The sequence below is a fragment of the Rana temporaria genome, chromosome 1, assembly GCF_905171775.1.
Source record: "Rana temporaria chromosome 1, aRanTem1.1, whole genome shotgun sequence".
In the NCBI taxonomy this organism is placed as follows: domain Eukaryota; kingdom Metazoa; phylum Chordata; class Amphibia; order Anura; family Ranidae; genus Rana; species Rana temporaria.
Window position 1 is genome coordinate 62,952,052 of NC_053489.1, and position 25,400 is coordinate 62,977,451.

Sequence of the window (25,400 nt, forward strand, 5' to 3'; positions counted from 1 at the left end):
AATTTGAGTTCATTCTATATGAATTTCGAATTTCAGAAAATGGCAGATAGATAGAAGATGGATAGAATAAGCCAGGTCATATTCTATTGTATTTGATTACGTTCTATTAAATTCCATTCTGTTCTTTACTATTCTTTGATTTTCATTCTATTGTTTTATTATTTTATATTCTATTTTATTGAATTCTTTTTTAGAAATCGATTTATATTTTTTAGATTTTGATTCAAATTTGCTTTCAACTTTCATTAGAATTTGTTTTCGAATTCGATTCGAATAGAAGTTGTTTTCGATGTTCGATCGAATTTCGTCCGCGGGTTTTCGATTCGAAAACGTTCGTTCGGATTCGATAAATTTGTTAATATTACAATTCGGGAATTTGTATGCATCCGAATGTCCGAATAATGAAAAATTTCGATTCGGAACGAAACGAAATGCACATGCCTAATCTTTTGATGTGACAACACTGAAGAAATGACACTTTGCTACAATGTAAACTAGTAAGTGTGTCTTGCCTTTCACTTAGGGGTGTACTCACTTTTTTTGCCAGCGGTTTAGATATTAATGTCTGTGTGCTGACTTATTTTGAGGTGACAGCAAATGTACACTGTTATACAAGCTGTACACTCACTACTTTACATTGTAGCAAAGTGTAATTTCTTCAGTGTTGTCACATGAAAAGATAGAATAAAATATTCACAAAAAATGTGAGGGGTGTACTGACTTTTGTGAGATACTGTATGTATGCCTCTGATATAGGGACTTTAGATTGTAAGCTTATTGAGGTCAGGGACTGATGTGACTGTAAAGTGCTGAGTACATTTTTAATGCAGTAGAAATACCTGTAATAAATAAATAAAGGTTGCCCCTATGTGTGTGTAGTGAATCTACAGTATTTAATGATGTGAAGTTCTGCGATTGGATTACTCCATAGTGAAATATGATCCCCCCACCAAAATGGACCAATTAAGGTGGTCACTGCGAAGACAAGAGGATGCCAGATTAGCGCTCTCTCATCGGTCAGTTTAGTGTCCCCTGCAGTTCATGGGACTGTCACTTGCTGCATAACCTCTCCGCACAATGTCACAATTGTATTGGATAGAGGCATTAGAGCCATGTATCTGTCATCATGTGGCCAATTCACATTGCCCCAGGCGGTGTATGTGATTACAGAGCATTACATAGTGATTGCAGGATTCTCCACAAGACTCATTCTGCCATGTTTAAGATCCATGCTGTAAACCGCGTGTCTGCGAGTCTTCCCTGAGCAAAGAGGGATCAGTACCGGGATCAGTGCCGGGATCAGTACCGGGATCAGTACCGGGATCAGTACCAGGATCAGTACCAGGATCAGTACAGGGATCATCACCGGGATCAGTACCGGGATCAGTACAGGGATCAGTACCGGGATCAGTACCAGCATCAGTACAGGGATCAGTACAGGGATCAGTACCGGGATCAGTACAGGGATCAGTACAGGGATCATTCCCGGGATCAGTACAGGGATCAGTACCGGGATCAGTACCAGCATCAGTACAGGGATCAGTACAGGGATCAGTACCGGGATCAGTACTGGGATCAGTACAGGGATCAGTACAGGGATCAGTAGCGGGATCAGTACAGGGATCAGTACAGGGATCAGTACCGGGATCAGTAGCGGGATCAGTACCTTGGTCCAGTAGCGGGATCAGTACCTTAATCCAGTCCCAGGATCAGTACCGGGATCAGTACAGGGATCAGTACCTTGGTCCAGTCCCGGGATCAGAACAGGGATCAGTACCTGGTCCAGTAGAGGGATCAGTGCCGGGATCAGTACAGGGGATCAGTACAGGGATCAGTACATTGGTCCAGTCCCGGGATCAGTACAGGGATCAGTACCAGGATCAGTAGCGGGATCAGTACCTTGGTCCAGTCCCGGGATCAGTACAGGGATCAGAACAGGGATCAGTACCTGGTCCAGTAGAGTGATCAGTGCCGGGATCAGTACAGGGGATCAGTACCGGGATCAGCACAGGGATCAGTACCAGGTAGGTGGTATCGGGGATGTGTAAAGAGCTCCTGGTGGTCTGGGCCCGGTCATTACATATCTACTATATAACCATTTGATTCTGTGCCTGTCCCTCCCTTCTATATCGTAAGCTCTAACAAGCAGGACCCTCTGATTCCTCCTGTATTGTATTGTAGCCCCTTTCACACATGTTGTCCCCATTTGTCAGTTTTTCATCCATTCGCTGACAGATAAAAAAAAAAAACATCAATGAATCTCTGTGGAAAAACGGATGAGCACCCATTTACATCAGTTTACATCCGCACCGGTCATCATCCGTTTTTTTAAACTGATCAAAGCTCTATTTTTTTTCTGTTAAAAAAAAGGATTCATCCAATTTTGTATTGGTAGTGGATGTAAAAAAAAAACTGATGAAAAACTGATAAGCACTGATGAAAAACGAATGAACACGTGACGTGACTAAACTGATGAAATGAACAGTCTGCATGTGTAAAAGGGGCCTTAGGGCTCTTTCACACGGACGTGATCAGCCTAATTTATCAAACAACAAATCAAAGGCAAGCTTTTATTCTCATCTCTGAATTTGATTGGACGGTACAGAGTAAGGCTACAGACACACGGATCTATGAATTTATCTTCCAAAATATGCTGCCAGAACTTGGGAACAAATGTTGCGTATCTATGTGTGTGTTTGTACGTTTACAGGCGTATGGCGTTTAGAAGCATATGAACGAATCAACCAAATTTAACAAAATAAAATACCTAGATTAACGTATCTAAACAAAACAAAACGATTTTTTTCGGCATGCACATGTCTAGTGCGCTTTTGCCATTCTAAAATGCCCTTTTCTAGCCCGACGGAAAACGTATGTAACTGTTCACATGCGCGTTCTGCCGTTGTGCTGCGTTCTGAAAAGTCCTGCATGCACCATATTTGGTGTGCTTTTCAAAATCGTACCTTCTATTGTAATTCGATGTGAACACACAACACGCGCACCAAAAGTGCTAAATCTAAAAATCGATGCAAGTACAGTATATATTCCCATCTAAAACGAAAGTCCCTTCTATTGCTCGCAGCCTCCTCCAGATCTCCAAATGTTTTTAATTTAATTTTTTCTACTGTGATCTGACTTCTTGATACAGAGTGACTACAGCGTTCTCTATGGTCTCACTGAAGGCAGAACGTAGCCACCCTCCCTTGCTCACTCCTGAGTCGGACTATGGACTATGGAATGTGTAGAGCAGTGCACAAGACAACAACTAATGTGCACTGCTTGCTCCAAACAAGAGGAAATGGGGGGGAAGGGAATTGGTTTGGAAGCTCACAGAGCACGTTACAAGAAGGCAAAAATACTATTTCATGGAAAATAGATTACAGGTCCAATAAGTAGTGGATGTGTATGGATTATTTTTGGAGAATAAGGAGATAATTTAATGTATGATGGCCGGGCGGGACCAGTGCTGCCCATCAGTGCCAACCTGTGCCAATCAGAGCTGCCAATCAGCACCCATTAGTGCCGCCTATTAGTACCTATCAGTGCCCATCAGTTCTGCCTGTCAGTGCCCATCAGTGCCACCTATCAGTGTCTCGTCATCCATTATCTATCCATTAGTGTCGCCTCATCAGTGCCCATTAGTGTTGCATATCAGTGTCTCATCATCAATGCTACCTATTAGTGCCGCCTCATCAGTGCCCATTAGTGTCGCATGTCAGTGTCTCGTCATCAGTGCCACCTATCAGTGCTCCATAAGTGCTGCATATCAGTGTCTCGTTATCAGTGCCACCTATCAGTGCCCATTAGTGCTGCATATCAGTATCTCATCATCAGTGCAGCCTATCAATGCTATCCATTAGTGCTGCCTTATCAGTGCCCATTAGTGCCACATATCAGTGCCTCGTCATCAGTGCCACCTATCAGTGCCGCATATCAGTGTCTCATCATCAGTGCAGCCTATCAGCGCTACCTATTAGTGCTGCCTCATCAGTGCCCATTAGTGCTGCCTATCAGTGCCAAATTTCATGTGAGTACAGTGTTGCATGACCGCGCAATTGTCATTCCAACTGCAACAAAGCTGAAAATTGGGCTGGGAAGGAAGGGGGTCAAACAGGGGCGGACTGACAACTCATGGGGCCCCCGGGCAATAGAAGATTATGGGGCCCCTGGGCTTACGGATGGCCACCACGCCAGGAGGCAGTGCAGAGGCGGGGCAGCTAAAATCTCGGAATTTTCACATCAAAAGCATGTCGGTTTCAGACATATCAGGGACAGATGTAAAAAAAAACAGATTTTTACATACTGTCCCTGGTTTTACTGAGCCTGGCAACCCTGATGGGGCCCCCTAGTGGCATGGGGCCCTCGGGCAGTGCCCGAGTGACTCAATGGTCAGTCCGCCCCTGGGGTCAAAGTGCCCAGTAGGCAAGCGGTCAATTACCGCCAGTTTCCTAATATGCTGCCCATAGCATGGCTGTCAAATAGGGACCAGCAGCTGTGTCCATGCAGTCTCTACATCCCATGAGACATGAATGGGACTACCTGCATGTGGATGCATGGAACACCCATGTGGGCAAAGACGGCCCTTCACACCTGTGTATTTTATTTGAATGTACCTGAAATCTATGTGGCTGATTTACACTGAACGCTCTATTAGGCTTTAATTGTTCAGCAGCCTGTAGTCTCTGTTATCAGAGGCCCGGGAATCACCAACACAGGCCTATGATATACACTCTCTATTAAGCCTGGAGCATATGGAAATCCATTCAGTTCACATATTACAAAGCATCTTCTTAATTAAAAGTCTCACAAGCCGTATGTCATTATGAAATCTTCTCCTCATATATTTTATATATACACATAATGTATATTTTTTAATAAAGCGCAGGACCGTAAACCAATTTTATTGTTTGCATAGATGTATATTATTATTCCCACTATAAACTCCACAGTGGAAAAATAAAAGTACGTCAGTTAAAGCCGGAGGACACTCGTGTCTTCACAGATCACGGGAAGATGATCATTGCTTAAAATTCCGCTGCCCAGAGATGAAAAGAATCCTCAACAGGTCTGAGGAAGGCGATGGCATTTCTAACCTAATGCCGCGAACACGCGGCCGTTTTTCATGTCATGGAAAAAAAACAAAGTTTTTCTCGACGTGATTCTTGTCAAGCCTGCCTTGCATACACACGATCGTGATAAAAAAAAATGCTTGAGCAAAGCGCGGTGACGTACAACACGTACGACGGCACTATAAAGGGGAAGTTCCATTCAAATGGCGCCACCCTTTGGGCTGATTATGCAAATTTCCCATCTCATAACCTGCTTCTGAGCATGCAGGTTTTTTTCCCCATTGTTAAAGTGTACACACGGCCATTTTTCACGACGAGAAAAACGACGAGAAAAAATAGAGCAGGTTCTAAATTTTTAATGCCCATTTTTCACGTCATGAAAAAATATGGATTTTAACTTGTAAACACCAAATGTCAGAAATAGGCTTAGGCCTCATACACACGACCGGTTTCCTCGGCAGAATCCATCAAGAAACTTGGTGGGAGAGCTTTTTTGCCAAGGAAAACGGTCGTGTGTACGTTTTTCGTCGAAGAACTCGACGAGCAAAGAAGAGAGCAAGTTCTCTTTTTCCTCGACGGGAGTCTCAATTTCCTCGTCGTGTTCCTCGTCGGGCTGGTTTTCGACGAGAAACTCGAGCGCGTGTATGCTAAGAAACCCACGCATACTCAGAATAAAGTATGAGACGGGAGTAAAAGTAGCGTTTGTAATGGAGATAACACATTTTTCACGCTGTAACAGACTGAAAAGTGCAAATCGTCTCCGACCAAACTTTTACTTAAAGCGGGAGTTCACCCAATTCGGTTTTTGTTTCTATCTTCCCCTTAGATTCCTGCTCGTTTGGTCTAGGGGAATCGGCTATTGGTTTTAAAATATGATCCGTACTTACCCGTTTTCGAGATGCATCTTCTTCCGTCGCTTCCGGGTATGGGTCTTCGGGAGCGGGCGTTCCTTCTTGATTGACAGTCTTCCGAGAGGCTTCCGACGGTCGCATCCATCGCGTCACTCGTAGCCGAAAGAAGCCGAACGTCGGTGCGGCTCTATACTGCGCCTGCGCACCGACGTTCGGCTTCTTTCGGAAAATCGTGACGCGATGGATGCGACCGTCGGAAGCCTCTCGGAAGACTGTCAATCAAGAAGAAATGCCCGTTCCCACAGCCCATACCCGGAAGCGACGGAAGAAGATGCATCTCGAAAACGGGTAAGTAAGGATCATATTTTAAAACCAATAGCCGATTCCCCTAGACAAAACGAGCAGGAATCTAAGGCTAAAAAGTGTGCGCTATGGGTGAACCTCCGCTTTAACAGGCAAACACATGAGATTGGCAAAAGCAGCCCCAAGAGTTGTGCCAGTGGAATCGAACTTCCCCTGCCGTTGTATGCGTTGTATGTCACCGCGTTTGAGAACAAGGAGATTTTGTCTTGACAGTGTGTACGCAAATCAAGCTTGTCGAGTTCCTCCACAAGCCTGACAAGGAACTCGTCGAGGAAAACGATGTGTTTCGCCTGACGAGTTACTCAGTCGTGTGTACCAGGCCTCAGGCATGAAAGGGATACTGGTTATAGAGGAGCCATAAAGAACTATCTATCATCCTAACAACCTACCTAGAAGGATGCTACATCCACAATGCCAAATATTTCACATAGATATTGTGAACATAACCACACCCACATTTTCTGCTGAAGAATAGGAAATTCAGACCTTGGGTAAAAAATATGACCCAACTTGAGCGCTCACAGTTGGCGAATGAGCTTCACCCTAGTGAGTTACAGTCCTTTGTTTGACAGACGTTCGGTTGTCAGTCAATTATTGACCAGCCGGCAGAGAATGGTGCGCAAATCAATGGCTTGCTCCTTTCTAATGTGTCCTATAATTAAAGAAAACCTGTCAATAGTCACCTAGCTGTTGTGCTGATGCCCTGACTTCAATACTTGGCACAAGCATAGACATAAGTATTTCTGACATTTCGCTGACACTCATTTGCCGTGTGCTTGCTTTGGATGTGTGACTCTCAGGAACTTAAAGGGGTTGTAAAGGTTGTAAAGGTTGTTTTTTTTACTTTATAACTACTTTAGTCAAACTAAAGTAGTTATAATGTAAAAAAAAAAATCACATAGTCAGAGTATGCCATGTTGCTATGTCTCTCTTGCAATAATAATAAAAATAAAATAATAAAATAAACATACCTGCCTGCCTTGTATTGGAGGTCAGCAGGCAGAATAGCCCTTACATTGATTGCCAGTAGGTGGAATGCCCCTCAAAATTGGTAACCGATGGGGAGAATGCTCCTTGCATTGGTGGTCAATGGGGAGAATGCCCTAACAATAATGGTCACTGGGAGGAATGCCCTTACAGTGGTGCCTTACAGACAGTTAAAAAGGTCATTAGCCTTATGCTGTTGGCTCTGCTAAGTGGCAAGTGGCATGGGCACTGGAACTATGCAGGCTCCGTTAGATGGGAGTTCAATCAGCCACAGCTCAAGGAACCCCTAGCAACGTCTGGCTGTTGCTATTGCATCTTGCATTGGCAGTCAGTGGGCAGAATGCTCCTTACAGTGGTGGTCAGTGAGAAGAATGTCCCTTGCATTGGTGATCAGTGGAAAGAATGCCCCCTTACACTGGTGATCAGTGGGAACAATATCCCCTTGCATTGGTGGTCGGTGGGAAGATAGTTCTTACAGTGGTGCCTTACAGACAGTTAAAACGGTCATTAGCCTTATGCTGTTGGCTCTGCCAAGTGGCACTGACACTAAAACCATGCAGATTCTGTCACATGGGAAGTCAATCAGCCACAGCTCAAGGATCCCCTAGCAACCTCTGGATGTTGCTATTGCGTCTTGCTTTAGTGGTTAGTGGAAAGAATGCCCCTTGCATTGGTGGTCTGTGGGAGGAATGGTTCCTACAGTGGTGGTCAGTGGGAGGAATGCCCCCTACAGTGGTGGTCAGTGGGAGGAATGCTCCCTACAGTGGTGGTCAATGGGAGAAAGGCTCCCTACAGTGGTGGTCAATGGGAGAAAGGCTCCCTACAGTGGTGGTCAATGGGAGAAAGGCTCCCTACAGTGGTGGTCAGTGGGAGGAATGCTCCCTACAGTGGTGGTCAGTGGGAGAAAGGCTCCCTACAGTGGTGGTCAGTGGGAGAAAGGCTCCCTACAGTGGTGGTCAGTGGGAGGAATGCTCCCTACAGTGGTGGTCAGTGGGAGAAAGGCTCCCTACAGTGGTGGTCAGTGGGAGGAATGCTCCCTACAGTGGTGGTCAGTGGGAGAAAGGCTCCCTACAGTGGTGGTCAGTGGGAGGAATGCTCCCTACAGTGGTGGTCAGTGGGAGGAATGCTCCCTACATTTGTGGTCAGTGAGAAGAATGCTCCTTACTCAACAAAACTCTGGTCTGGCTGCATCTGGAGTATGCTGTCCAGTTCTGGGCTACAGTCCTCATGAAGGATGTGCTGGAACTCGAGACGGTTCAGAGAAGGGCAACAAAGCTAATTAGGGGACTGGAGGATCTTAGGTATAGGGAAAGAATACGAGCACTGAACTTCTTTCTGAAGAAGAGACGCTTGAATGAGAGGGGATATGATTTAAATGTACAAATACCATACTGGTGACCCCACAATAGGGAGAAAACTTTTCCGCAAGGGAACATAAAAAGACATGTGGCCATTTACTAAAATTAGAAGGAAAGCGGTTAAACCTTAAACTGCGTAGAGGGTTCTTTATTGTAAGAGTGGTAGGGACGTGGAATTCTCTTCCACAAGCAGTGGTATCAGCAGGGAGCATAGATAATTTCAAAAAAAATATTAGATAGGCACCTGAATGACCACAACATACAGGGATACACAATGTAATACTGACATATAAATCACACACATAGGTTGGACTTGATGGACTTGTGTCTTTTTTTTAACCTCACCTACTATGTAACTATGTAAGATCGGTTATCATTGGTAAGAATATCCCTTGCATTGGTTAACAGTAGGAAGAAAGCTCCTTAAGAGGTGGTCAGTGAAAAGCATGCCCCCTTACACTGGTGATCAGTGGAAAGAATGCCCCCTTACACCAGTGATCAGTGGAAAGAATGCCCCCTTACACTGGTGATCAGTGGAAAGAATGCCCCCTTACACTGGTGATCAGTGGAAAGAATGCCCCCTTACACTGATGATCAGTGGAAAGAATGCCCTCTTACACTGGTGATCAGTGGAAAGAATGCCCCCTTACACTGGTGATCAGTGGAAAGAATGACCCCTTACACTGGTGATCAGTGGAAAGAATGCCCCCTTACACTGGTGATCAGTGGAAAGAATGACCCCTTACACTGGTGATCAGTGGAAAGAATGCCCCCTTACACCGGTGATCAGTGGAAAGAATTGCCCTTTACACTGGTGATCAGTGGAAAAATTGCCCCTTTACACCGGTGATCAGTGGAAAGAATGCCCCCTTACACCGGTGATCAGTGGAAAGAATGCCCTCTTACACTGGTGATCAGTGGAAAGAATGCCCTCTTACACTGGTGATCAGTGGAAAGAATGCCCCCTTACACCGGTGATCAGTGGAAAGAATACCCCCTTACACTGGTGATTAGTGGAAAGAATGCCCCCTTACACTGGTGATCAGTGGAAAGATTGCTCTTACACTGGTGTTCAGTGGAAAGAATGCCCCCTTACCCTGGTGATCAGTGGAAAGAATGCCCTCTTACACTGGTGATCAGTGGAAAGAATGCCCCCTTACACTGGTGATCAGTGGAAAGAATGCCCCCTTACACTGGTGATCAGTGGAAAGAATGCTCCCTTACACTGGTGATCAGTGGAAAGAATGCTCCCTTACACTGGTGATCAGTGGAGAGAATGCCCCCTTACACTGGTGATCAGTGGAAAGAATGCCCCATTACAGTGGTGCCTTACAGACAGTTAAAAAGGTCATTAGTCTTATGCTGTTGGCTCTGCCAAGTGGCATGGGCACTGGAACTATGCAGGCTCTGTCAGACAGGAGGTCAATCAGCCACAGCTCAAGGAACCCCTAACAACCTCTGGATTTTGCTCCATTGAAAACAACTTGAGAAAACCTGAAAAGTTAGGCACTACAGTAGCTGTGATTTGTACGGAGCATTGGCTACCTGGGATTTATCCGGCCCTTGCAGTGTGGGGAAGGTGGGGGTTGTCTCACTGCAAGAGAGAAATGTCCCTTTCCCCAGAGTTCAAGCTTTAACAATGTGCAACCAAATACAATCACAATAAATACCAGATCTTATTATGTCAAGAGCTTAGCACATTTTTTTAATATGAATAGTCCACTCCCAAAATAGCGTGCATGGTTGGAGCCAGCAGCCAGACCCCCGTATTTCCCTGCACAGGAGCATACCGTCAGCACTGCCATTCTTGTACATCAAGCTGCCATAGAGGAGCACACAGCTAGCTCACTCTACAGTACATGATATGACATTATAATAACAATCCTACAATGATAAACAGCGACAATCCCAACCATTCCCATCAAAATATCCAATCAAAGCTCAGGGCCAATCTGACAAAGCAATTATCTGCTGTGTGACAAACGTGGAAATAATGCATTGAATATCTTTTCAGCTTCCAAGCACAAGACGGAGGAAACAAAGGCAGCAGGACTGCAGCATGGACCTTGGCTGGCCATGGTGGCAGATACTGGGAATATGAATGATACAGGTCAGATCTCCAACTACATCCAACAGTCTGCATAACACAATCAAGAGCAACCCCCCCCCCCCCCCCCCTCCCAGAGCCAGGACCTGGAATGCACCGACGGATGGATTAGTATAGGGGAGGAAAAAGGGGCTTTGTGTGAACACTGGGAAGGAGGGATTATTTTGGAAGCAATAAAGTGAGAACTGCAGCAGCCGAGACCTGGATGGGCTGAATATGATGGAAATGATGAAGAGTATGCGCGTTGTGGCACATTTACTTTGACGTCATCAGAATGCAAATGATGGAGAATGGTGATATAAAAAGAAAAAAGGTTTCCCCTTCCTATTGACTGTATATACAATAAAATGATATTTATTATTTTACGTTTACTTGTCCCCGTTGGAGGTCTTGTTTGTATTTATTTTAACATCTTAAAGGCGATTTTTGACCCATTTGAAATGCTTTGTAACCGTAGTTTCTCCCTTTATTCTTTCAAGTCTTGCACAAACTGTTACCATTATATAAAGCCTGTATAATAATATTTATATTTATAATAATAATATCCTGTATACTAATATTTATATTTATAATAATAATATCCTGTATAATAAGATTTATATTTATAATAATAATAATATCCTGTATAATATTTATATTTACAATAATAATAATAATATCCTGTATAATTGTATAATAATATTTATATTTATAATAATAATAATATCCTGTATAATAATATTTATAATAATAATAATAATAATAATATCCTGTATAATAATATTTATATTTATAATAATAATAATAATAATAATAATAATAATATCCTGTATAATAATATTTATATTTATAATAATAATAATATCCTGTATAATGATATATATAATAATAATAATACTTTCCTGTATAATAATATTTATAATAATAATAATAATAATAATAATAATAATAATAATAATAATACCCTGTATAATAATATTTATATTTACAATAATAATAATAAAAATAAAAATAATAATAATAATAATAATATAATAATAATAATATCCTGTATAATAATATTTATATTTATAATAATAATAATAAGTCTGACCTATTACTATACAGCTATATCCCTGCAGGGGTCCAGAACTAAAAGTTGGGTTGGGTATAAAAGGGAATTTGTACAATTTGAAATGCCATTAAGATGGTTCTAACAGGGCCGTCTTAATAGCATCATGGGCCCCTGGGCAAGGTAATGCTCTGGGGCCCCTACAATGATGACAGTGCAGGTAAACAGAGGTAGGAGGCAGACTGCCTCCCCTGTGTATTTATCACTCTCAGTGCCATCAGGGGGCCCACAATTTCGGGGCAGCGTGGGCTCAAGGACTAACTGCTTTGGGGAAAGTGCAGGGGCCCCCTATGCAGCTGGGGCCCCTGGGCAGTGCCCAGGTGTGCCCTCTCATTAAGACCCTCAAGCTGTTATGAAACTACAAGTCCCATCATGCCTCTGCCTGTGGGAGTCATGCTTGTAACCGTCAGCCTTGCAATGCCTTATGGGACTTGTAGTTTCGCAACAGCTGGAGGGCCGCCCAGGGGTCCAGTCCTGGGAAAAAAAAGTGTGGGAACTCCCACCCAAGATCCACTCCCCCACCAAAAAAAAAAAAAATGATACGCTCATATGCATAATTACTAAACCGCATGTTTAGCAATGCAAGTTCTTTCTAAATCCCGCGATAACTCGCGGCAGACCTCCGCAATGTCTCCTGGGAACAATGACAAAAGCTCCCAGGAGACATTGCGGCATCGAGGAAGTGACGGAATACCCGCACACTACCCGATGAATCCATATACAGGAAGCGGCCAGTAACATAAAGGATTACTAAGGTTCGCCTGCCCCTGACAGTGACTCGAGCTGGGCATCGCCGCTTAGTGAAGGATTGGCTCGGGCGGCTCGACTGCTCTCGGCTGCTCTCGTCCTGCAAAGGGAACGGAGTTCCTGCTGTGAAAAAAGTGCAGGAACTCCGTTCCCACACGTTCCCGCAAAGTTTTAGACCCCTGTTCTAAAGGCTCAACATTTTTCATACTAATGCAGTGATCATCAACCCTGTCCTCAGGGCCCACTAACAGGCCAGATTTTAAGTATTATTATTAGTAGAATACTGCCATCACTGAGTAGCAAATGATATCACCTGTGATGTATTTCAGTTATCTTGCTAACCTGGCCTGTTAGTGGGCCCTGAGGACAGGATTGATGACCACTGAACTAATGTATTCAATTAAAATACCTTCTGGGTGCAGCTCCCCTGATATACATTTCTGAGCCCCATCTTGATCCAGCGATGTGCATGAGAGCAGCGGCCCACTCGGGTCTCTGTCTCCTCATTGGCCCATACAGCAGCGGGAACCAATTGGCTTCTGCTGCTGTCAATCACAGCCAGTGAGCCAATGAGAAGAGAGCAGGGGGTGAGGCGAAGCAGCACTCCGTGTGTGAATGGACATTAAACCCTGATGGGTTTAACTTCCTCTTTGTTTCCCTGCAAAGGTAAAGCATAATGGGCTACTATGCATCGCACATTAGCATTACCCCAAACCACAATATGTGTCACTTACCTAAAGCAGAAGCCTGCGATGTCACCGCTGTCCTCTGTTGTAGGAAGCCTCCATTCTTCACCCCTCTTCCTTCCGCAAACTCCAGCTCTGTGACTGGCTGGAGTCGCGTCATGGCATGACCCTAGCTAGAAAGTGTGCATGCGCCGATAACATTGGCGCATGCGCGGAAAACATTGCCGTACGGGGGAATTGTAAATATCTCCAAAACCGTGTAGGTTTAGTATATATTTCCAGCACCTACAGGTAAGCTTTAATCTAGTGTGGTCAGTTTTTATAGGAAAGCAGAGGGACTGGCAGGGACACCAGGGAGTTCACATAAAGGAAGCAATACAAAGAACAAGAGACTTCCTCATACAAGTACATGGTACGACAGGCACATATCAGGAATATCAAGTGTTTGGGGTAACAAACGCTTTAACAGGAGAGTAGCTCGGGAGCGAGCCTACTCAAGTGCCCCCATAGCAAGAGGCTTACTATTGGGAGCGCTCAGCAGGGGGGAGGCAACAGGACCATCGACATGGGGACCCAGGAAGAAAAGGATCGGGGCTGCTCTGTGCAAAACCATTACACAGAGCAGGCAAGTATAACATGTTTGTTATTTTTGTAAAACAAAAAAAAACAAAAAAAAGATTACAAATCTTGCCATTAGAAATACTTTAACCACTTCAGCCCCGGACCATATTGCTGGTCAAAGACCAGGCCACTTTTTGCGATTAACTGACAATTGCGCGGTCGTGCGACGTGGCTCCCAAACTAAATTGGCGTCCTTTTTTCCCCACAAATAGAGCTTTATTTTGGTGGTATTTGATCACCTCTGAGGTTTTTATTTTTTGCGCTATAAACAAAAATAGAGCGACAATTTTGAAAAAAAATTATATTTTTTACTTTTTGCTATAATAAATATCCCCCAAAAAGATATATTAAAAAAAAATGTCCTCAGTTTAGACCGATACGTATTCTTGTACATATTTTTCGTAAAAAAAAATCGCAATGGTTTGCGCAAAAGTTATAGTGTCTACAAAATAGGGGATAGTTTTATGTCATTTTTATTCATATTTTTTTTTTACTAGTAAAGGTGGCGATTAGCGATTTTTATCGGTACTGCGACATTATGGCGGACACTTCGGACACTTTTGACACATTTTTGGGACCATTGGCATTTTTATAGCGATCAGTGCTATAAAAATGCATTGATTACTATAAAAATGCCACTGGCAGGGAAGGGGTTAACACTAGGGGGCGAGGAAGGGGTTAAGTATGTTCCCTGGGTGTGTTCTAACTGTAGGGGGGTGGCCTCACTAGGGGAAATGACTGTCTGTTCATACAATTTATGAAGAGCAATCAATCAGGCATTTCTCCCCCTGACAGGACCGGGAGCTGTGTGTTTACACACACAGCTCCCGGTTCTTGCTCTGTAACGAGCGATCGCGGGTGCCTGGCGGTGATCGTGCCCGCCGAACACGCGCGGCGGCGTTAGGGGCGAGCAGGGGGCGCACATGCGCGCCTCCGGCGGTGCGCGCGTATCCCTATTGGCTGCTCGGCGAGATGACGTAGATATACGTGATCTCACCCAGCAGAGCCGACCTGCCGCCGTAAAACGGCGGCGGCTGCTCGGCAAGCGGTTAAAGCTCAATTTTAAAGCGGTTGTAAGGCTCCATTCACACCTAGGCGTTTTGTCGCCTGTAGCGCGACGCTATTGCAGCCTGAAATACGCCGGAGGGGTGATTTAAGATTGTCGGCTATGGAGATGGTTCACATCTCCACGCCGAACGCCGAAACGCTGTACGCCTGAAGCTCAAAACAAGTCCCGGACCCTTTTTTTCAGACGGCTTTCGGCGTTCGGCATAGCCGACAATGTAATCACCCCTCCGGCGTATTTCAGGCTTAAAAAACGCTGCGTTTTGTCGCGGCAAATCGCGGGACAAAACGCTGCAATTTGTCGCGGTAAAATACGCCGCGTTCAGGTGTGAATGCAGCCTAAATTTGTAAATTTTTACCCACAGGGAAGCTTATAATGAGGCTTAGCGTTAGGTAAAATGAATATATATTCTAAATGTACACCGTCTAGGACAGGGGTAGGCAACCTGGGGCCCTCCAGCTGTTGTGGAACTACATTTCCCATGAGGCACTGCAAGGCTGGCAGTTACAATTACTCCCAGAGGCATGATGGGACTTGTAGTTCTGCAACAGCTGGAGGGCCCCAGGTTGCCTACCCCTGGTTTGGGAGTTATTCACCATGCATGCAGCGCCCAGAGGCGATTCAGTTCGCATGTGCTGCGCTATATAAGTTTCTCACTCACTCACTCATGCAGCCGCTGACGTCAGCAGGGCATGCACTCTGAAGGTCCAGCGTATTGTGCCGTGCGCATGCTCGGGAGTGATGTCATCACGGCTTTGGACAAAAAAAAAAAGCAAAAACAAAAAACAAAAAAACCTGTGAGATTTTCTAAAACTGGTGCACTCAGAATCTGGTGCATCTGTGCACAGGAGCCAATCAGCTTCTAACTTCAGCTTGTTCAATTAAGCTTTGGCAATAAAACCGGAAGCTTGATTGGTTGTGGTTACTATACAGAGTTGCACCAGATTTTGCACTCTCCAGTTTTAGTAAATAACTCCCCAATGTATTAAAGCCCTGTAACTATTACTACACAAATAAATGCATTTATAAATGCAAGCAGTGGAAGTACTGAATTTGGACCCGCTCGCTCACACCATCCAGGAACAAGGTAAGCCAGCGCGCGCTGCAGGCTCGGCATAGCTACCCCGAGCGTGACTCGGGGTTACCGATTTTAGCCCAAAAAATCCACCCCGAGTCACGCTCGGGAATACCGCCAGGAGGGGCGGTTAAACACATTGGCCCGGATTCACAAAGCACTTACGCCGACGTATCTCGAGATATGCTGCGTAAGTGTAAATATGCGCCGTCGTATCTATGCGCCGTGCCCACAAACTGAGATCCGCCTAAAAATAGGCTTCTTACGACCGACGTAACTTGCCTACGCCGGCGCATATTTACGCTGGACGCATCTGGCGCTCCCATTGATTTCCTATTCAAATATGGAAATGAGGGAGATACGTCGATTCACGAACGTACTTGTGCCCGGCGCATAATATACACGGTTTGCGTAAGTCGTACGTGCGGCGTAAAGTTATTCCCCATATATGAAGCGCAACCCATGCAAAAGGTATGGACAAGGGAACTCAAGCCGTCGTATTTTACGTCGTTTACGTTGTACGTGAATATGACTGGGCGTAGGTTACGTTCACGCCCTAGGCAGTGATCCGTCGTATCTTAGGCTTTTTTTCCGACGTGATTCTGAACATGCGCACTGGAATGCGTCCACGGGACGGCGCATGCGCCGTACGTTATTCGTATCTATCTGGCGCTCGGCCCATCATTTACATGGGGTCACGCCTCATTAGCATGGCTCACGCCCACTTCCACTTACGCCGACTTACGCCGAGGGAACCCAGCGCAGATTTGGCAGCACTGGCTTTGTGAATTCTGTGCTTGCCTCTCTGCGCTGCGTCGGCGTAGCGTAAAAAAGATACGCTACGGCGGCAGAAATATGCGCCGATGTATGTGAATCCGGGTCGTTCTTTCTACCTTTTCTATTAGATAGTAGAACATTGATTAGAGTAAAGAAAAATATTTTACCAATTAACCACTTCCGGACCGCCGCATGTACATATACGTCGGCAGAATGGCACATACAGGCACATTGGCGTACCTGTACGTCCCTGCCTAGACGTGGGTCGGGGGTCCGATCGGGACCCCCCCCCCCCGGTACATGCGGCAGTTCCCGTGGCTTCAGGAGCGATCCGGGACGAGGGCGCGGCTATTCGTTTCTAGCCGCCCCCTCGCGATCGCTCCCTGGAGCTGAAGAACGGGGAGAGCCGTATGTAAACACGGCTTCCCCGTGCTTCACTGTGGCGGCGTCATCGATCGAGTGATCCCTTTTATAGGGAGACAGGATCGATGACGTCAGTCCTACAGCCACACCCCCCTACAGTTGTAAACACACACTAGGTGAACCCTAACTCCTACAGCGCCCCCTGTGGTTAACTCCCAAACTGCAATTGTCATTTTCACAATAAACAATGCAATTTAAATGCATTTTTTGCTGTAAAAATGACAATTGTCCCAAAAATGTGTCAAAATTGTCCGAAGTGTCCGCCATAATGTCGCAGTCACGAAAAAAATCGCTGATCGCCGCCATTAGTAGTAAAAAATAAATAAATAATAAAACTATCCCCTATTTTGTAAACGCTATCAATTTTGCGCAAACCAATCGATAAACGCTCTTTGCGATTTTTTTTTTTACCAAGAATAGGTAGAATACGTATCGGCCTAAACTGAGGGCAATTTTTTTTTTTATATATGTTTTTGGGGGATATTTATTATAGCAAAAAATAAAAAATATTGCATTTTTTTCAAAATTGTCGCTCTATTTTTGTTTATAGCACAAAAAATAAAAACCGCAGAGGTGATCAAATACCACCAAAAGAAAGCTCTATTTGTGGGGAAAAAAAGGACGCCAATTTTGTTTGGGAGCCACGTCGCATGACCGCGTAATTGTCTGTTAAAGCGACACAGTGCTGAATTGTAAAAACCCCTTGGGTCTTTAGGCAGCATATTGGTCCGGTCCTTAAGTGGTTAAGAGACTTGCCCTTCAAATGGAAATGCAGTGATGATTTCAAATGCTTATGGTGCCCGTCAGTCACTGCCCCATAGACATGCAGATGGCTGAAGCTCACAAGGAGGGACTAGTTACGGAAGTGTTGGAATTACAGCAATTTTTCCTGTACAGGTCAGTAGACATTCAACTGCAATAGACATGTGCAGAGGAAATCACAGTGAGAATTCTAAATCGGTCACAGAAACAGTCCACCATTCACATGCTTGTTATTTCTCCATCACCGCTAGATTGCCGGTGTCATCGGGCCCTGATTGGACAACTCATTCTAAGCTATTGTGCCAAGAGAGAAGACATCCATGAGCCTTGCCGTCTCCAGATAGTGTGGGTTTCATGGATATAATGCCAAGCATTCTGAAGTCACACATGATGAAAACAATAAGTCATTAGGAAGGAATAAACATACTCATGGGCACATCTGCCCATCTGCCCAAGACTCCCTTTAATGTATATAGTATACCTAATCAAACCTGGACAAACCCAAACCATTGGGCATACTAATGAGGGCCACAAACCTCAGTGTAAAATTAGCATTCCTCAACTTTTTACCCCAAAGAAACCCTTATAAGATCTTGGGGATCCCTTGTGTAAACCAATTCATCAATGTCCCTACATCAGAGGTCAGTGGGAAGAGCGTCCTTTACATTGGAGGTCAGTGGGAAGAATGCCCCCTTACATTGGAGGTCAGTGGGAAGAATGCCCCTTACATTGGTGGTCAGTGTAAAGAATGTCCCTTACATTGGAGGTCAGTGGAAAGAGCGTCCTTTACATTGGAGGTCAGTGGGAAGAATGCCCCCTTACATTGGAGGTCAGTGGGAAGAATGTCCCTTACATTGGAGGTCAGTGGGAAGAATGCCCCTTACATTGGTGGTCAGTGGGAAGAGCGTCCTTTACATTGGAGGTCAGTGGGAAGAATGCCCCTTACATTGGATGTCAGTGGAAAGAGCGTCCTTTACATTGGAGGTCAGTGGAAAGAATGTCCCTTACATTGGAGGTCAGTGGAAAGAGCGTCCTTTACATTGGAGGTCAGTGGGAAGAATGCCCCTTACATTGGATGTCAGTGGAAAGAGCGTCCTTTACATTGGAGGTCAGTGGGAAAAATGCCCCTTTACATTTCAGGTCAGCGGGAAGAATGTCCCTTACATTGGAGGTCAGTGGGAAGAATGTCCTCTACATTGGAGGTCAGGGGGAAGAATGCTCCTTACATTGGTGGTCAGTGTAAAGAATGTCCCTTACATTGTAGGTCAGTGGGAAAAAATGCCCCTTACATTGGAGGTCAGTTGGGAAGAATGTCCCTTACATTGGAGGTCAGTGGGAAGAATGTCCCTTACATTGGAGGTCAGTGGGAAGAATGTCCCTTACATCGGTGGTCAGTGTAAAGAATGTCCCTTACATTAGAGGTCAGGGGGAAGAATGTTCCTTACATCGGTGGTCAGTGTAAAGAATGTCCCTTACATTAGAGGTCAGTGGGAAGAAGCCCCTACATTGGAGGTGAGTGGGAAGAACGCCCCTTACATTGGAGGTCAGTGGGAAGAATGTCCCTTACATTGGAGGTCAGTGGGAAGAATGCCCCTTACATTGGAGATCAGTGGGAAGAATGCCCCTTACAACAGTGGTCAGTGGGAAGAACACTTTCTTACAGAGGTGGTCAGAAGGAATACCCTTATGCCGCGTACACACGATCATTTTTCGGCATGGAAAAAACTTTGTTTTAAAAAAATGTAACATCATTTTTCGGCTTCTGAAAAACGACAACATTTTTTTCGAACATGCTGCATTTTTTAACAACGTTTTAAACTATGTCGTTTTTCAGGGTTGTAAAAAATGATCGTGTGTGGGCTAAAACGAAGTTAAAAACCCGCGCATGCTCAGAAGCAAGTTATGAGATGGGAGCTTTTGTTCTGGTAAAACTACCGTTCGTAATAGAGCAAGCACATTCATCACGCTGTAACAGACAGAAAAGCGCAAATCGTCTTTTACTAACACGGAATCAGCTAAAGCAGCCCCAAGGGTGGCGCCATCCGCATGGAACTTCCCCTTTATAGTGCCGCCGTACGTGTTGTACGTCACCGCGCTTTGCTAGAGCATTTTTAAAAAACGATGGTGTGTGGGCAACGTCGTTTTAATGATGAAGTTGGAAAAACGTTGTTTTTTCTACATGCCGAAAAATGATCGTGTGTACGCGCCATTACAGTGGTGCCTTACAGATGGTTAAAAAGGTCATTGGGATCACGCTGTTAGCTCTGCCAAGCGGCATCGGCCCCGAAACTACGCAGACCCCATCAGATGGGAGGTGAACTAGCCACAGCTCATGGAACCTCTAGCAACCTCTGGAGGAATCCTAGGGTTCCATGGAACCCCGAGCAACCTCTGGAGGAATCCTAGGGTTCCATGGAACTCCGAGCAACCTCTGGAGGAATCCTAGGGTTCCATGGCTGAGATTGGCTGTCACAAGGGTTGTTGCTGGGGTTTATACAGATTTTCACTCCTATATTATCAAAGCAATCATCACAAAAGTCTTCCAGGATGCTGGACAATTTCTAATGCTCAATATCTACTTGGAAAACCAGGGTCAGGTCACCTAAGTTGTATCAATCCACTAAACGCCATTTCTTTTCAAGCAGCCAATCACAGTTATCCTTTTTTTTTTCTAAAACCTTCTATTTACAACTTTTAAACAAAGAAGCAATGACATGAAATACTGAAGTCATGGCAGACTCACCAAGCAAATAATCGCAATGTATGCATTGAAACGTAACTGATAGATTTCATACAGAAAATTAGATTTGGTGCGATAAAATGTTAATTAGTTATCAAATAAAGGTCGGTGTTCACAAATCTCCCTTCCCTGGAGGATTATTTCTGCACCTACAGCATGTGGATGGGGGGGGGGGGGGGGGGTTGATATTTATCGCTATATGCGATTGCTGATCTCGCAAAGGGCGCCCACCGGATGGGTTCTTTATTTTTCCAATCTGCAGCTTGCCTTTTAGGTGCCAATAGACATGAGATGAGTGTCACACAATCCATGACCAAACCGGGGGGCTTCTGTGCTCTAACGTGAGCCTCCAAATTCCTGGCTGACCCCATGAGGGCACCGACATGCGATACCATGGTGCTGATGTGTATGTATGACCGCCAGGTGGTCAGATCTAGTGCCCACCATCCCATCCCTATGGTCACCTTGGGTCCTCCTGCTGCAAGCATCCTCCGCAACGTCCTGCAACCAGGTCAGGGAGGGCTGGGGTTCTGATAGAAGGGGAGGATTGGGGTCCTGATAGAAGATGAGGATTGGGGTCCTGATAGAAGATGAGGATTGGGGTCCTGATAGAAGATGAGGATTGGGGTTCTGATAGAAGGGGAGGATTGGGGTCCTGATAGAAGGGGAGGATTGGGGTCCTGATAGAAGGGGAGGATTGGGGTCCTGATAGAAGGGGAGGATTGGGGTCCTGATAGAAGATGAGGATTGGGGTCCTGATAGAAGGGGAGGATTGGGGTCCTGATAGAAGGGGAGGATTGGGGTCCTGATAGAAGGGGAGGATTGGGGTCCTGATAGAAGGGGAGGATTGGGGTCCTGATAGAGGGGGAGGATTGGGGTCCTGATAGAAGGGGAGGATTGGGGTCCTGATAGAAGGGGAGGATTGGGGTCCTGATAGAAAGGGGAGGATTGGGGACCTGATAGAAGGGGGGGATTGGGGTCCTGATAGAAAGGGGAGGATTGGGGTCCTGATAGAAGGGGACGATTGGGGTCCTGATAGAAGGGGAGGATTGGGGTCCTGATAGAAGATGAGGATTGGGGTCCTGATAGAAGATGAGAATTGGGGTCCAGATAGAAGGGGATGATTGGGGTCCTGAAAGAAGGGGACGATTGGGGTCCTGAAAGAATGGGACGATTGGGGTCCTGATAGAAAGGGATGATTGGGGTCCTGATAGAATGGGACGATTGGGGTCCTGATAGAATGGGACGACTGGGGTCCTGATAGAAGGGGACAAATGGGGTCCTGATACAAGGGGACAATTGGGGTCCAGATAGGAGGGGACAATTGGGGTCCTGATAGAAGGGGACAATTGGGGTCCCGATAGAAGGGGAGAACTGGGGTCCCGATAGAAGGGAGGATTGGGGTCCTGATAGATGGGGACAATGGGGGTCCTGATAGATGGGGACAAATGGGGTCCTGATAGAAGAGGGCAATTGGGGTCCTGATAGAAGGTGAGGATTGGGGTCCTGATAGAAGGGGAGGATTGGGGTCCTGATAGATGATGAGGATTGGGGTCCTGATAGAAGGGGAGGATTGGGGTCCTGATAGAAGGGGACAATTGGGGTCCCGATAGAAGGGGACAATTGGGGTCCTGATAGAAGGGGACAATTGGGGTCCTGATAGAAGGGGACAATTGGGGTCCTGATAGAAGGGGATGGTTGGGGTCCAGATAGGAGGGGACAATTGGGGTCCTGATAGAAGGGGGCAATTGGGGTCCTGATAGAAGGGGATGGTTGGGGTCCAGATAGGTGGGGACAATTGGGGTCCTGATAGAAGAGGACAATTGGGGTCCTGATAGGAGGGGACAATTGGGGTCCTGATAGAAGGGGGCAATTGGGATCCTGATAGAAGTGGACAATTGGGGTCCTGATAGAAGGGGACAATTGGGGTCCTGATAGAAGGGGACAATTGGGGTCCTGATAGAAGGGAATGATTGGGGTCCAGATAGGAGGGGACAATTGGGATCCTGATAGAAGGGGATGATTGGGGTCCAGATAGGAGGGGACAATTGGAATCCTGATAGAAGGGGACAATTGGGGTCCCGATAGAAGGGGACAATTGGGATCCTGATAGAAGGGGACAATTGGGATCCTGATAGAAGGGGACAATTGGGGTCCTGATAGAAGGGGGTGATTGGGGTCCAGATAGGTGGGGACAATTGGGATCCTGATAGAAGGGGACAATTGGGATCCTGATAGAAGGGGACAATTGGGGTCCTGATAGAAGAGGACAATTGGGGTCCTGATAGAAGGGGACAATTGGGGTCCTGATAGAAGGGGATGGTTGGGGTCCAGGTAGGAGGGGACAATTGGGGTCCAGATAGGAGGAGACAATTGGGGTCCTGATAGAAGGGGGTGATTGGGGTCCAGATAGGTGGGGACAATTGGGATCCTGATAGAAGGGGACAATTGGGATCCTGATAGAAGGGGACAATTGGGGTCCTGATAGAAGAGGACAATTGGGGTCCTGATAGAAGGGGACAATTGGGGTCCTGATAGAAGGGGATGGTTGGGGTCCAGGTAGGAGGGGACAATTGGGGTCCAGATAGGAGGAGACAATTGGGGTCCTGATAGAAGGGGACAATTGGGGTCCTGATAGAAGAGGACAATTGGGGTCCTGATAGAAGGGGACAATTGGGGTCCTGATAGAAGGGGATGGTTGGGGTCCAGGTAGGAGGGGACAATTGGGGTCCAGATAGGTGGAGACAATTGGGGTCCTGATAGAAGGGGACAATTGGGGTCCTGATAGAAGAGGACAATTGGGGTCCTGATAGAAGGGGACAATTGGGGTCCTGATAGAAGGGGATGGTTGGGGTCCAGGTAGGAGGGGACAATTGGGGTCCAGATAGGAGGAGACAATTGGGGTCCTGATAGAAGGGGACAATTGGGATCCTGATAGAAGGGGGCAATTGGGGTCCTGATAGAAGGGGGCAATTGGGGTCCTGATAGAAGGGGGCAATTGGGGTCCTGATAGAAGGGGAGGATTGGGGTCCTGATAGAAGGGGACAATTGGGATCCAGATAGAAGGGGACAATTGGGGTCCTGATAGAAGGGGGCAATTGGGGTCCTGATAGAAGGGGGCAATTGGGGTCCTGATAGAAGGGGAGGATTGGGGTCCTGATAGAAGGGGACAATTGGGATCCAGATAGAAGGGGACAATTGGGGTCCTGATAGAAGGGGATGGTTGGGGTCCTGATAGGAGGGGACAATTGGGATCCTGATAGAATGGGATGGTTGGGGTCCAAATAGGAGGGGACAATTGGGGTCCAGATAGGAGGGGACAATTGGGGTCCTGATAGAAGAGGACAATTGGGGTCCAGATAGGAGGGGACAATTGGGGTCCAGATAGAAGGGGACAATTGGGGTCCTGATAGAAGGAGATGGTTGGGGTCCAGATAGGAGGGGACAATTGGGGTCCAGATAGAAGGGGACAATTGGGGTCCTGATAGAAGGGGACAATTGGGACCCTGATAGAAGGGAGGATTGTACTCACCAGTTGGCTGGAGCCTGGAGCTGCAGAGAAGTGTGGAGCTGTCAGTGGTGTGCAGGCTTCCTCTGCGTCCTCCTCCTTCTCCTGCTTAGACCAGCTGAGCTCAGCCACTCACAGCTCCTTGGATACTGTATGCTTCTAATCAGATGCTGGCAGCCAACTAAGCCAGGAATGTGCTATGATGTTACTGCTCCGAGCCCGGCTACTCCCCCACGGTGAACGTGTCCGCTCCCCTCCAATGTTAACTATTCATAGACAGCAGGAGCAGCAGTGCGGCCACAGCTCAGCCCATCCTATGTGCGGACAGCCATCCGAGCTGCATCCAGCCCCGCCCCCTCCTCTCATCGCCACGCCTCCCAGCTTGTTACATTGTATCCCCCCCATCCTCTATGTACACAGCATCCAGCCCCGCCCCCTCCTCTCATTACCACGCCTCCCAGCTTGTTACATTGTATCCCCCCATCCCCTATGTACAGAGCATACAGCCCCGCCCTCTCCTCTCATCGCTGACGTCCCGACTTGTTACATTGTATCCCTCCCTGTGTGTACATTCCAATGATACTCAGCACAGCAGCCTGTCATCCGACCGACCGACCGAGTCACAACTGTCACTGGCTACAATACATGCAGGACAATGGCTACAATAGATTTATATAAAATATTATTCTGCTCAGATCCATGGAAAAACGATACAATGTACAGATCTGAACGCAGCATTTGTGAACCCCGTCTGCTTGAACCCTATGCTGTGTTACTTATGCTAAATGGCAACATCAGGTGTGCCCATCACAGTGCCCCCTTACATCAGGTGTCCTCATCACAGTGTCCTCTTACATCAGGTGTCACCATCACAGTGCCCCCCTACATCAGGTGTCCTCATCACAGTGCTCACCCTTACATGAGATGTTCCCATCACAGTGCCCCCTTACATCAGGTGTCCCCATCACAGTGCCCCCTTACATCAGGTGTCCCCATCACAGTGCCTCCTTACATCAGGTGTTTGCATCACAGTGCCTCCTTACATCAGGTGTCCCCATCACAGTGCCCCCTTACATCAGGTGTCCCCATCACAGTGCCTCCTTACATCAGGTGTCCCCATCACAGTGCCCTCTTACATCAGGTATCCCCATCGCTGTGCCCTCTTACATC

At 46.3% G+C, this 25,400-nt stretch overlaps 1 protein-coding gene across 3 annotated transcripts in view; it reads right to left on the bottom strand.

The window, feature by feature from the left end:
* The window catches only part of DAB2 (DAB adaptor protein 2), a 267,105-nt gene extending 242,527 nt beyond the window's left edge, over positions 1 to 24,578 (bottom strand). Inside the window, exon 1 of one of the 3 annotated variants that reach the window (XR_005747128.1) lies at positions 24,255 to 24,578. The gene's annotated coding sequence lies outside the window, so the exon portion shown is untranslated. The remainder of the gene's footprint in view (positions 1 to 24,254) is intronic. The other 2 variants (XM_040338682.1, XM_040338692.1) reach the window with 2 other exon arrangements.
* Positions 24,579 to 25,400: the final 822 nt, after the last annotated feature.